Genomic DNA, 12,861 nt, shown 5'->3' on the forward strand with positions numbered 1-12,861 from the left:
GAGCCATGACCGAAAAGCGCTGACTTCCTTCCTTGAAATTCGGCTGAAAAAACAACCCGTGAGTAAACTGAAATTGGATTTTAAGAACTTTCCCTTTGAATTTGAGACGATCGGGGGGGGGGTGTTAAAAGGAAGTCCGCACCCTCACCTTGTAGACGAGCTAAAGCAACGACGTAAGAACTAAGCTGGAGTGCCTGCCCTGGAAAGGGTGAGTTTGGAAAAGATATTGACTTCCAAGATTGGCAAAAGAGAAAAAGTAATCTTGTGCAGAAGAGTGGAGCTTTGGAAGTTCCTTTCTTTGCTGTAAACAACCCCCCCCTCCCGGCCCGGGAGCGTCCTACTTTGGAGCCTGTAAGCAAAGAATTTGACAGCTGTCAAAGCTGCCAAACATACAGCTTATAGGAAAAATTGTTACTTAAGATCCTTCTGGATTAAAAGGTGTTACAATTGAACTTAAACTGTTGGAAACAAAGTAATAAAAATAAGAAAGAGGACTGTTGGAAACAACCAGATTCCCTCTAGGGGGAACTCTGTGGAATTACAATGGCTGTGGATGGAAAGGTACTGGCTGAAATCGAAAGGATGTTTTTCCTGGTGGGAACCTTACAAGAGCATATCTCAGAAATGGGTAAACATATAATGACCTTCAATACAGAAACAAGTAGCTCTGCTGACTGTAAGGAGGACTGGAATGAGAAAGAACCCACAGCTGAATCCGAAGTGACAATCAAAGAGAAGGAGACAAAACAAGAGAAAGAGAAAGCAAAGCTGGAAGATACTAACAAGAATTTGACATCTGTGGAATACAAGCAAGGAGACTATTGGATTAAACCTACAACAAATCTACGAAGGAAGCAAAAGACGAATGTGGAGGCCCTGGAAGTTTATGGAATACAGGAATTTAAAATAAAGAAATACAATTGGGGCCTCCACATTGACTTTGACTCTGACTTTGACTATGATTTGAAAGATCCATGCCTTGTGGAAATTCTTCAGCAGTTGTGTGTAAGAGACTATGGATGGACTGTGATAGATCTCTTTCGAGATTTGAGGACCGACATAAAGGATTACCAACAAGACCGGTGGAGAGGGACTGTGAGAGATGGGAGAGCCTCGGACGTGAGGAACCCAGGCTAAGAACTGATATTTTGGACATATATTGGGAAGGGACGCAAACCGGGGATGGGAGGGAGGGAAAGATGTAATTTTAACAACACTCAGGATAATGGAAATTGATTAATATGATCAATATGAAAGATAAAATGGGAAATCGATGGAAGAAAACTGAGATCCTGCTTAGAACAATCGTATTCTTTTATAAAAGGACTATTATCGAGCTGGTTAAGGTTTTTGAGAAACAACAATTTGCCGATCTAAATTTGGGAATAGGGATGCAAGGGAGGGGGTGGGGGGAAGTCAGAGACCAGGGTTATGAAAACAAGGTTTTTCTTTTCTGAAACTTTATATATATATTTTTTTGTTTTTGTGTATTTTTTGTCTGTTTGTTTTATTTGTATGTTTGTCTTTAAACAATGTGAAAACCCAATAAAAAATTTTATAAAAAAAAAGAAAAGTGGAATATTTCTTCACTGAAATACAGAATCACTGTGTTTGTCTGATACGCCAAGAGACAAACAAGTGGCTGTTTATAAGGAATTTAATATCAAGAGACACTACCAGTCGAGACATAGCACATACGACAAGCTAACAAGGCACGGCTGCGGTGAAAAGTGTAAGCACTTGAAGCTGTTTTGATGTCAAAACAGTGATTTTTCACAAGAACCTGCGAGTCAAATGAAAATGCCACAAGGGCGAGCTATGAGATGGCAACTGACTGAGCACCCCTACTTAGGATCCATTCTGCTCACCCCAAAAAAGTGGGAGGGGCTAGAAAATGCATTCTAAACATAGTCTGTCTCCCTTTTTCCTTGACTGGATTACGCCCAGTGGGATCACCACCCAGCGGTCATAAAAGACAATTGAACTTTGGAACATGGAATATACAGACCCTGTCGGATAACACTGATAATGAGCGTCCCGAAGGCAGAACTGCCATAATTGGAAGAGAGCTGTGATGTTTTAACATCGATATTGCAGCGCTTCAAGAAACTCAAAGAGCAGGTGAGGGACACCTGAAGGAAGAAAAAGGAGGCTACACATTCTTCTGGAAAGGTCCACCTGAGCAAGAACATCGAATACATGGAGTAGGCTTTGCTATCAAAAACAATCTTGTAAAGCTCCTGTCAGAAGTCCCTACCAGCATTAATGAGCAACTTTCAACCCTTAAAAAAAAATCGCCAAAAACCAACAGGCTACTACTCTAAGCACTTATGCACCAACATTGGAAGCTGATGAAGACATCAAAGAAATTTTTTACTCCCTGTGGGATACCATCCTATCAGGGATGCCTCAGGAGGATAAAATTATCCTGGGTGATTTTAATGCAAGAGTTGGGCAAGATTTCGACTATTGGGAAAGAAGGAATTGGCAACAGCAACCAGAACAGAATCTTACCTTTGACTATATATGCAGCGCACAACCTTGCTATTACCAACACATCCTTTTGACAAAAAATAAATTTAAAACATCATGGAGGCACCCTCGGTCAAACCAATGGCACCTCTTAGACTATGTAATTATCCAAGCTGAAGATAGCCGTAATGTACTCCTTATCAGAGCTATGACGAATGCTGGACAGATCCGACCGATTAATACGCCCCACAATGGCTATCAATATTATACTTCAACATATGATTCAAGGAAGGAAACCAAGGCGGAAATGAACACTCAAGTCCTTCAAGATCCTATTAAGCGGGACTGCTTCCAAAGGACCCTTAAGGACCATCTGCTTTTGGAATTCCCTGATGACATCAAGGAACACTGGACCAAGCTAAAAACATCCATTATTGAAGCCTGTGAACAAACTATTGGATACCAAACCAAGAAACACCACGAGTGAGAATGACAGTGAGATTGAACGCATTATTGACAAGCAAAGGAAGGCCTTCCAGATCTGGCAAAGAGATAGAAACTGTGCCACTAAGAAAAAAACCTATGCCAACGCTAAGGCTGAAGTTCAAAGAAGAATCAGAGAACTAAAAAACACCTGGTGGATAAAAAAAGCTCAAGAGATCCAGCACTTAGCCGACACAATAAATCATGGCATATGCCCCCTGCACTCAACAAATGGTTCCACACTTCCAAAAAATAAAGCTATTGCACTGCAGTGGAAAGAACATTACCAAAATCTCCTTAACCACAACTCCCCCATAGCTGCTGAGGTCCTCTCACAAATTCTGCAAAAAAAAATTAAGATGAGCTTGCAGTATCTCCAAAACTGGGAGAGTTGTGTACAGCTATTAACCAAATGAAAAACAACAAAGCCAGCGGACCTAATGGGATACCTGCCAAAGTCTTCAAAGTAGGTGGAATTGAACCTGCACAACAACTTCACAAGCTCATCGGAAAAATCTGGGAGAGAGAGGAGATCCCAGTATACTTTAGGGATGCCAAAATTATCAATCTCTTTAAAAAAGGTGACAGAATGGATTGTGGAAACTATCAAAGACATCTCTCTATTAGCTGTGGCTGGCAAAATCCTTACAAGGATCTTGGCAAACCACCTCTTAATAATATCCGAGGTGACCCTTCCTGAATCCCAAAATGGTTTTAGACATTCTAGAGCAGGGGTGTCAAACTCAAATTCATTGGGGGCCGCATCAGCAGTTTGGTCACCCTCAAAGGGCCGGTTGTATCTGTAGGACTTTATCAAAGTTATTTTTCCTTAGGCACTGGTGTGTGTTGTCTTGAACCTATACACTATTTAATATACCTATTCCAGTACGATTTTAAATAAGAATAGAAGAAGAAATAATAATGATTTTTTAAAAAGATGATGAGATGGGCTTCCAGGCAGACTGGAGCTCCATTGGGGAGGAGACAGGAGCCTGTCCCAACAGAGCAGAGCAGAAGCAAATGTTGCCTCCGCCTGCCCTGCCGCTGCACTCAGGAGTCGGAGGATACGGAGCTGCAGTTTGGACAGCAGCAGTTTCTTCCTTGCAAGGGAGTCCCAGCGGCACTACGAGCGCGGGTGGCCAGGATGTCCTGCTGGGGCCCCGAGCTGCTGCAGTTGCTCCCGGGAAGGGGGCTATCTGCCAAGTCCTCCGGCCCGGAGAAAGCCGATGTGTTGCATAGGGAGGGGGGCGGTGTTTTGTAGCCAGGCTCCCACAGCCAAGTTGCTGGCAGGCTCCCACTTTGCTCCAGCCGCCCAGATGCTGACACGGTCCTCTTCGGGGTGGGAGGCGCCCCTGCTTTGCGGTGTGGCACACCGCCTGCCCACCTGGCTCCCTCCACCCCACTCTGCGCAGCTGAACGGGCAGCAGCTTCGCCTCTCCCAGCAGCTTCGCCTCCTCCCAGCCGGGGCACACCGCCTGCGGCAGGACCTGTGCCGGGTCCCTGCTCTCCACTCGCCTCCGCCATTCCCTTCCCCGCCTGCCGGCCCCGCTACTTACCCACCAAGGTGACCCCCAGCCAGCCCCTGGGCCCGCCGCCCGCACCCCCGGCCATCTCCTCGCCAGCTGCAGTGCCGCAGTGGCCTCTTCTTGTGGCCTGAGCGAGTGAGCAAGCGGCGTCCCAAGCGTGGCTCTCGCTCCCTGCCCTCGCTGCCAGCCTCCGCGGCTCTCTCGGGCTCCAAAAGTTGCCGCGCCTGGGAGGCTCCGAGGGGCGGAGGCAGCCGGCTCCGAGCTCGGCTTCGCGGGACCGCCTCCTCCACAGCGAGCCCCAGACTGGACTGAGCGAGCATAAAGCCTCTTTGCCCGGCCCGTGAGGCAGGCGAAAGTGGTGGGACCGGCCGGTAGGCAGCGCCAACGGGGCACATTGGTTGGAGCCCTGTCTGCAAGCGGGCAGGGAAGGCTGTTCGCGTGGGTCACTTTTTAGAAAGGCAGAGAGCCTCCACTGGAGTGCGGACCCTAAAATCTGGGTCGGGACCAGTAAAAAGGGCGAGAAGCTTGCTTCCTCGCCCTTGATGCCACGGGCCACATGACGAGGTCTGGCGGGCCGGATTCGGCCCGCGGGCCTTGTGTTTGACACCCGTGCCGTAGACTGTCTCCGGGACAGGTGAGGCTACTGATCCCTTATTTTCAAATCCGAAAGTTGACAGCTATGGAAAGAGGGCATTACAGATATGGCAGAACTGACAGAACTTCCATATCTGCTTGCATTGCCTAAAACATTATAGCTTGCGCAGGGGCGTAGGAAGGTGGGGGTGGGCCGTCCCCTGTGCCATCGTGGAGGGGGGTGACAAATTATCAAGGAACTATTACAGTAGTACCTCAGGTTAAGAACTTAAATCGTTCTGGAGGTCTGTTCTTAACCTGAAGCACCACTTTAGCTAATGGGGCCTCCTGCTGCCGCTGCGCCACCGCTATACAATTTCTGTTCTCATCCTGAAGCAAAGTTCTTAACCTGAGGTAATAATTTCTGGATTAGCGGAGTCGGTAACCCGAAGCGTATGTAACCCGAAGCGTATGCAACCTGAAGCGTATGTAACCTGAGGTACCATTGTACTGCCCTACTAGGGCAGTTCATAAAAACCTTTTTTAAAAAAAAAAAATGCCTCCTCCAAAGGTCTTACTACACTCGGGATTATATAGCTATATATGAAACTTCATGCTTATCAGTTAATATCTTCACCCTCCTCCACGAAAATAGCTGTTTACTTGGCCGTTTTCCTATGTCATGAAGGCTGAAATTTCAACTCAGTGTAGGGTCAAGATATTAATTGATATGCATGAAATTTCAGATATAGTTATATAATCCCTAGTGTATAAAGACCTTTGGGGCAGGCATTAAAAAAAAGTTTTTAATGAACCGCCCTACTGCCCTACCTTCTGCTGTGCTTCCCGGGTCCTGGAAAGTCGGCCTATGTGAAGAAAATGAGACTAGGCCGAGTAGATTAGGCCTTGCAATACTTTAGCCCCGCCCTCTGCCCACAGCTGATTGGCCAGCTGGTTTGGGGGCGGGGCAAAGGGAAGGCAAGGCCAAATCTACTCGGCCTAGTCTTATTTTCTTCACATAGGCCAACTTTCTGGGCTGATGAGGAGGCTTGCTAAGGCCGCTGCCTTACTCACTCACCCCCTCACTCACTCACACACCCCAGTCTCCCCTGCATGAAGCCAGGACACCCCCACACTCACTCACACACCCCAGTCTCCCCTGCATGAAGCCAGGACACCCCCCTCACTCACTCACACACCCCCGTCTCCCCTGCATGAAGCCAGGACACCCCCTCACTCACTCACACACCCCAGTCTCCCCTGCATGAAGCCAGGACACCCCCCTCAGTCAAACACCCCAGTCTCCCCTGCATGAAGCTAGGACACCCCCTCACTCACTCACACACCCCCGTCTCCCCTGCATGAAGCCAGGACACCCCCTCACTCACTCACACACCCCCGTCTCCCCTGCATGAAGCCAGGACACCCCCTCACTCACTCACACACCCCCGTCTCCCCTGCATGAAGCCAGGACACCCCCTCACTCACTCACACACCCCAGTCTCCCCTGTATGAAGCCAGGACACCCCCTCACTCACTCACACACCCCCGTCTCCCCTGCATGAAGCCAGGACACCCCCCTCAGTCAAACACCCCAGTCTCCCCTGCATGAAGCTAGGACACCCCCTCACTCACTCACACACCCCCGTCTCCCCTGCATGAAGCCAGGACACCCCCCTCACTCACACACCCCAGGCTCCCCTGTATGAAGCCAGGACACCCCCTCACTCACTCACACACCCCAGTCTCCCCTGTATGAAGCCAGGACACCCCCTCACTCACTCACACACCCCAGGCTCCCCTGTATGAAGCCAGGACACCCCCTCACTCACTCACACACCCCCGTCTCCCCTGCATGAAGCCAGGACACCCCCCTCACTCACACACCCCAGTCTCCCCTGCATGAAGCCAGGACACCCCCTCACTCACTCACACACCCCAGTCTCCCCTGTATGAAGCCAGGACACCCCCTCACTCACTCACACACCCCCGTCTCCCCTGCATGAAGCCAGGACACCCCCCTCAGTCAAACACCCCAGTCTCCCCTGCATGAAGCTAGGACACCCCCTCACTCACTCACACACCCCCGTCTCCCCTGCATGAAGCCAGGACACCCCCCTCACTCACACACCCCAGTCTCCCCTGCATGAAGCCAGGACACCCCCTCACTCACTCACACACCCCAGTCTCCCCTGTATGAAGCCAGGACACCCCCTCACTCACTCACACACCCCCGTCTCCCCTGCATGAAGCCAGGACACCCCCCTCACTCACACACCCCAGTCTCCCCTGCATGAAGTCAGGACACCCCCTCACTCAGCCACACACCCCAGTCTCCCCTGCATGAAGCTAGGACACCCCCTCACTCACACACCCCCGTCTCCCCTGCATGAAGCCAGGACACCCCCTCACTCACTCACACACCCCCGTCTCCCCTGCATGAAGCTAGGACACCCCCTCACTCACTCACACACCCCAGTCTCCCCTGCATGAAGCCAGGACACCCCCTCACTCACTCACACACCCCCGTCTCCCCTGCATGAAGCCAGGACACCCCCTCACTCACTCACACACCCCCGTCTCCCCTGCATGAAGCCAGGACACCCCCTCACTCACTCACACACCCCAGTCTCCCCTGTATGAAGCCAGGACACCCCCTCACTCACTCACACACCCCCGTCTCCCCTGCATGAAGCCAGGACACCCCCCTCAGTCAAACACCCCAGTCTCCCCTGCATGAAGCTAGGACACCCCCTCACTCACTCACACACCCCCGTCTCCCCTGCATGAAGCCAGGACACCCCCCTCACTCACACACCCCAGTCTCCCCTGCATGAAGCCAGGACACCCCCTCACTCACTCACACACCCCAGTCTCCCCTGTATGAAGCCAGGACACCCCCTCACTCACTCACACACCCCCGTCTCCCCTGCATGAAGCCAGGACACCCCCCTCACTCACACACCCCAGTCTCCCCTGCATGAAGCCAGGACACCCCCTCACTCACTCACACACCCCAGTCTCCCCTGTATGAAGCCAGGACACCCCCTCACTCACTCACACACCCCCGTCTCCCCTGCATGAAGCCAGGACACCCCCCTCAGTCAAACACCCCAGTCTCCCCTGCATGAAGCTAGGACACCCCCTCACTCACTCACACACCCCCGTCTCCCCTGCATGAAGCCAGGACACCCCCCTCACTCACACACCCCAGTCTCCCCTGCATGAAGCCAGGACACCCCCTCACTCACTCACACACCCCAGTCTCCCCTGTATGAAGCCAGGACACCCCCTCACTCACTCACACACCCCCGTCTCCCCTGCATGAAGCCAGGACACCCCCCTCACTCACACACCCCAGTCTCCCCTGCATGAAGTCAGGACACCCCCTCACTCAGCCACACACCCCAGTCTCCCCTGCATGAAGCTAGGACACCCCCTCACTCACACACCCCCGTCTCCCCTGCATGAAGCCAGGACACCCCCTCACTCACTCACACACCCCCGTCTCCCCTGCATGAAGCTAGGACACCCCCTCACTCACTCACACACCCCAGTCTCCCCTGCATGAAGCCAGGACACCCCCTCACTCACTCACACACCCCCGTCTCCCCTGCATGAAGCCAAGACACCCCCTCACTCACTCACACACCCCAGTCTCCCCTACATGAAGCCAGGACACCCCCTCACTCACACACACACCCCAGTCTCCCCTGCATGAAGCCAGGACACCCCCTCACTCACTCACACACCCCAGTCTCCCCTGCATGAAGCCAGGACACCCCCCTCAGTCAAACACCCCAGTCTCCCCTGCATGAAGCTAGGACATCCCCTCACTCACTCACACACCCCAGTCTCCCCTGCATGAAGCCAGGACACCCCCTCACTCACTCACACACCCCAGTCTCCCCTGCATGAAGCCAAGACACCCCCTCACTCACTCACACACCCCAGTCTCCCCTGCATGAAGCCAGGACACCCCCTCACTCACTCACACACCCCAGTCTCCCCTGCATGAAGCCAGGACACCCCCTCACTCACTCACACACCCCAGTCTCCCCTACATGAAGCCAGGACACCCCCTCACTCACACACACACCCCAGTCTCCCCTGCATGAAGCCAGGACACCCCCTCACTCACTCACACACCCCAGTCTCCCCTGCATGAAGCCAGGACACCCCCCTCAGTCACACACCCCAGTCTCCCCTGCATGAAGCTAGGACATCCCCTCACTCACTCACACACCCCAGTCTCCCCTGCATGAAGCTAGGAGACCCCCTCACTCACTCACACACCCCAGTCTCCCCTGCATGAAGCCAAGACACCCCCTCACTCACTCACACACCCCAGTCTCCCCTGCATGAAGCCAGGACACCCCCTCACTCACTCACACACCCCAGTCTCCCCTGCATGAAGCCAGGACACCCCCTCACTCACTCACACACCCCAGTCTCCCCTGCATGAAGCCAGGACACCCCCCTCAGTCACACACCCCAGTCTCCCCTGCATGAAGCTAGGACACCCCCTCACTCACACACACACCCCAGTCTCCCCTGCATGAAGCCAGGACACCCCCTCACTCACTCACACACCCCAGTCTCCCCTGCATGAAGCCAAGACACCCCCTCACTCACTCACACACCCCAGTCTCCCCTGCATGAAGCCAGGACACCCCCTCACTCACTCACACACCCCAGTCTCCCCTGCATGAAGCTAGGACACCCCCTCACTCACTCACACACCCCAGTCCCCCCTGCATGAAGCCAGGACACCCCCTCACTCACTCACACACCCCCGTCTCCCCTGCATGAAGCCAGGACACCCCCTCACTCACTCACACACCCCAGTCTCCCCTGCATGAAGCTAGGACACCCCCTCACTCACTCACACACCCCAGTCTCCCCTGCATGAAGCTAGGACACCCCCTCACTCACTCACACACCCCAGTCTCCCCTGCATGAAGCTAGGACACCCCCTCACTCACTCACACACCCCAGTCTCCCCTGCATGAAGCTAGGACACCCCCTCACTCACACACACACCCCAGTCTCCCCTGCATGAAGCCAGGACACCCCCTCACTCACTCACACACCCCCGTCTCCCCTGCATGAAGCCAAGACACCCCCTCACTCACTCACACACCCCAGTCTCCCCTGCATGAAGCTAGGACACCCCCTCACTCACTCACACACCCCAGTCTCCCCTGCATGAAGCTAGGACACCCCCTCACTCACTCACACACCCCAGTCTCCCCTGCATGAAGCTAGGACACCCCCTCACTCACTCACACACCCCAGTCTCCCCTGCATGAAGCTAGGACACCCCCTCACTCACACACACACCCCAGTCTCCCCTGCATGAAGCCAGGACACCCCCTCACTCACTCACACACCCCCGTCTCCCCTGCATGAAGCCAAGACACCCCCTCACTCACTCACACACCCCAGTCTCCCCTACATGAAGCTAGGACACCCCCACACTCACTCACACACCCCAGTCTCCCCTGCATGAAGCTAGGACACTCCCTCACTCACTCACACACCCCAGTCTCCCCTGCATGAAGCCAGGACACCCCCCTCAGTCAAACACCCCAGTCCCCCCTGCATGAAGCCAGGACACTCACTCACTCACTCACTCACACACACACCCCAGTCTCCCCTGCATGAAGCTAGGACACCCCCTCACTCACACACACACCCCAGTCTCCCCTGCATGAAGCCAGGACACCCCCTCACTCACTCACACCCCCCCGTCTCCCCTGCATGAAGCTAGGACACCCCCTCACTCACTCACACACCCCAGTCTCCCCTGCATGAAGCTAGGACACCCCCTCACTCACTCACAAGCCCCAGTCTCCCCTGCATGAAGCCAGGACACCCCCCTCAGTCAAACACCCCAGTCCCCCCTGCATGAAGCCAGGACACTCACTCACTCACACACCCCAGTCTTCCCTGCATGAAGCTAGGACACCCCCTCACTCAGAGTGGATCGGGAAACCCAAAGTAAAACCATTTTTGCAGGCAAAAAAAAAATTACTGGGTGGGTGACAAGAAATTTTCTGCACCAGGTACCACCTGAGCTTCCTACGCCTCTGAGCTTGCAATGTAATTGCCTCTCACATCAGAAGCTGGTTATCAAGTGCAGACCAACCAAGTGATGCACATGCACACATAACAGAGCCATAGGTCAAAACCCAGCTTTAACAGCATGATTTCAAGACTCAGGAGCACTTTCCAGGGTCTGAAAACACATGCCATCGCGACAAGAGATGTTGACATGCACAAACATCAAGAGATAGATGTATGTATTGCCATACAGGCAATAAGAGGAGCCTTGTGTGTTATATATGGGTTGTAGGGAACAAAATACAGTGGTGCCTCGCAAGACGAAATTAATCCGTTCCGCGAGCCTCCCCGTCCTGCGGTTTTTTTCGTCTTGCGAAGCACAGCTATTAGCGGCTTAGCAGCTATTAACAGCTTAGCGGCTGTTAGCGGCTTTAAGAAAAAGCAAACAAACTCGCAAGAACTCGCAAGATGTTTCGTCTTGTGAAGCAAGCCCATAGGGAAATTCGTCTTGCGGAACGACTCAAAAAATGCAAAACCCTTTCGTCTAGCGAGTTTTTCGTCTTGCGAGTTTTTCGTCTTGCGGGGCACCACTGTACCCCAATTCTTCTCCCTTGCACCATAGTTGTCTCTCCATTCGGCTCTGACAGCTACGCCAGCCAGCTGCCACCATTGTGTTTCACAAGTATCACTGCTGGTGCAAAGCGTCCCCTTCTGTTCACTAGATGGGCAAAGTGCTGTTGGCAGGACGCCCAGCAACAGCAGTCAGCAGAAAGCCCCCAAATGGAGGGAAGGCCAACCTGGTCCCTTGCGTGTCATGTGATAGCACCAGGCCTGATGTGAGCCCAATTGCTGCACTCAACTGGTACAGAGATTACCCTGACTGCCCTCCTTCCAGAAAACCCTGTCAGGTGGCTGCCTTGGGTTTGGCTTGCCGCCTCAGTATGCAAAGGAGTCTTCTGCCACAAGCAAAGTGCAGTCATGCTAATGAGTCACATTTAAGTGACTCTAATACCCGTGTTCAAAATTACTGTTGGAATAAATAGCACCTAGTATTTATAAAGAACTTGTCAGAGCTGCAAAGCATTTTGCATGCATTATATTTGTAATCCTTAAAACAGTCCAGTAAGTTGGGCTTATAAATCATGTAGAGATTTTATTACAACCAAGCAGTATATAATTTTTGTTAAACAAATAAAATTATTTCCCTTGTACTTTTGAGGGGCATAGTTCTTGCAATAAAAGCTAATCTGTTACATGTATTTGAGATTCTCGAGGGCATTGAACTACTTTTAAAGAGCCTTGTTGCAGATTTGAGCCATATAATTTCGTTTTATATACCGTATTTTTCGCCCTATAGGACGCACCGTCCCATAGGACGCACTTAGTTTTTTGGGGGGGGGAAATAAAGAAAAAAAATTACCCCCCCCAGCCACGGGAACTCCCGCAGGGCTCCCTAGGCTGCGGATATCTGCCCAAAGCGTGGGGCGCTCTGCTTAACCTTTGCTCGGTAATCCTCAGATCATTTGCATGTTTGAGACTATTACTGTATTGCACATGGCCTTTTAGCAAGAACAGTTGTTGTATCTTTCTTGGTAATGGCCCATTCACTTGGTAAATCTGAACAATCTGTATGAAGGATGAATGGCATGGCCGAGTTCAGGTGATTAGATATAAATAAAGTACTGATTCTGTCCAAACTAGTTTACGTTTCTACAAATAAATGGGATGTTCTATTGGCTAT

The 12,861-nt window shown here is 52.1% G+C and overlaps 1 protein-coding gene and 1 long non-coding RNA gene across 12 annotated transcripts in view; both read left to right on the forward strand.

The window, feature by feature from the left end:
* Positions 1-12,861, forward strand: part of TERT (telomerase reverse transcriptase) — a gene marked incomplete at its 5' end in the record, with an annotated part of 85,732 nt that overhangs the window by 46,428 nt on the left and 26,443 nt on the right. The gene's annotated exons all lie outside the window — the stretch shown is intronic.
* LOC309538869 overlaps positions 1-12,861 on the forward strand; it is a 33,444-nt gene that overhangs the window by 1,797 nt on the left and 18,786 nt on the right. The gene's annotated exons all lie outside the window — the stretch shown is intronic.

Source organism: Podarcis vaucheri, assembly GCF_965113315.1.
Source record: "Podarcis vaucheri genome assembly, chromosome: 8".
Lineage (NCBI taxonomy): Eukaryota > Metazoa > Chordata > Lepidosauria > Squamata > Lacertidae > Podarcis > Podarcis vaucheri.